The sequence below is a fragment of the Temnothorax nylanderi genome, unplaced genomic scaffold (genome assembly GCF_030848795.1).
Source record: "Temnothorax nylanderi isolate EJ_2023f unplaced genomic scaffold, tnyl_v1.0 TNYL_tig0486_pilon, whole genome shotgun sequence".
In the NCBI taxonomy this organism is placed as follows: domain Eukaryota; kingdom Metazoa; phylum Arthropoda; class Insecta; order Hymenoptera; family Formicidae; genus Temnothorax; species Temnothorax nylanderi.
In genome coordinates, this window is record NW_027249548.1 from 48,030 (window position 1) to 50,000 (window position 1,971).

Sequence of the window (1,971 nt, forward strand, 5' to 3'; positions counted from 1 at the left end):
ATAAACGTTTTTTTTATCTTATAACTCATTCTCTGTTGATACCATATTCTCTAATCCCATTATTATCCTAATTAGCAGACAATGTTTTTTAAACGTTTGAAAAATATTTGAAAATCAGTTTTAAACACATATTACAAAACGTTTGAAAAACATTGCCTGTTGATTGAAACCGCAAAATTTCGGCAAGCTACAACAAGGGCTGGAGTTTTGAATTTATTCGCAAGAGAAAGGTATGCGCAAATTCTACTCTTACAGAAAAGTTGCAAGTTGATCGCATGGCTTTTAGTTAATCAACTTGCAACTTTTTTATAAGAGCAGAATTTCCGCATACGTTTTTCTTGCGAATAAATTCAAGGATCCAGCCCCAGGTGCGCGCGCGCTGTGCCTTAAAAGCCTCATTAAGAACGTATAAAGGTCTTATTTGAATTTAATTAAATTTAAATTAGATTTAGAACTTAATAAGAACATATAAAGGTCTTATTTGAATTTAACATATTAAGAACATATAAAAGTTTTATTTGAATTTAATGAAATTTGAATAAAATGTACAACTTATTAATTTCATATATGGTTTCAATATGATTAATATTTAAATTGAATATATTAGCTAATTAATTCCTTATTAAGCCAAATTAAATACGAATATTTTGATGATGAAATGATACTGTAAGAAGTACGTATATATACTTTGTATACTACGAAACATACGTACGAGTATACACGTCAATTAAGAATATACGACATGTATTCATATGTTCGAGATTTTTAATCGAAATGTATATCGGCATTTCTTCTTATATTCTTAATTAAGTTTTATATATAGAACAAATATGAGCCATATTAATGCAGTTATTCAGCATTAATTTAAATCAAATAAAATTTAAATGGAGATTTTATTAAGGTCCATATAAAGTTCATATTTAACTGTTTTCTGCGGGGTACACACACAAAAGAGGAGCCACGTCCGTGAGCGCTCAGCGCTAAGCGGCCCTTCGATCTTTTAATTTGCAACTGTTTTAAAAATCGTGAATCTGGTTGCATATGATGTACTCTTTAGTTTCGACGGTCAAAATTTAAAGCTAAAATATATTATATTTTATATATATTTATACATGTTATATAATTATAAAAATTTTATTATATGATAATTATTATAATAATTATATAATAATTATACAATAAAAAAATATTATAATAATATAGATAGCATATGTATACTTTTTCATATACATATATACAAGATGGACAAAATACACAGCGTTATTTTGTATCAACTCACGCTATATTTTGTCCACCTTGCACGTATGTACATAATTTTCCTAATTTCATACGCGTCGAAAAATATGAATGAGTTTATTTATAATCAAAAAAGCAGGTAAAATCCTCATGTCCGTTTATTTATGGTAGACTAGCTGGTTACCCGGGCTTCGCCCCGGAGGACATATGTAATAAGACACGCAAATAGTCTCTCTCTCTCTCTCTCTCTCTCTCTCTCTCTCTCTCTCTCTCTCTCTCTCTCTCTCTCTCTCTGCTTTCAAAGATTCGAGCACCACTATCGCCGTCAGATACCAGACCTATTGCGAATTTACCTGAACTGTCTAAACTACTGGAACGAATTGTCGCTTCACAGATATTAGACTACCTAAACAAATACGACATTCTGAATCCCAGACAGTCTGCGTATCGCTCAGGGTATAACACTCAATCTGCGCTTCTGCGGGTTTTCAACGATATCAAGCAGGGGATTGATGAGGGACTTATCACAATAATGATACTTTTTGATTTTAGCAAGGCATTCGATACAGTCTCCCATCTGCTACTACTTATTAAGCTCAAACAGATAGGCTTCTCTGACGCTGTCTTGAACTGGATTTTCTCCTACCTAACAGGTCGTTCTCAAGCAGTTATTGATGACGAGGGCAATCTTTCTGACTGGATATTTACTTCGTCTGGAGTCCCTCAAGGTTCCGT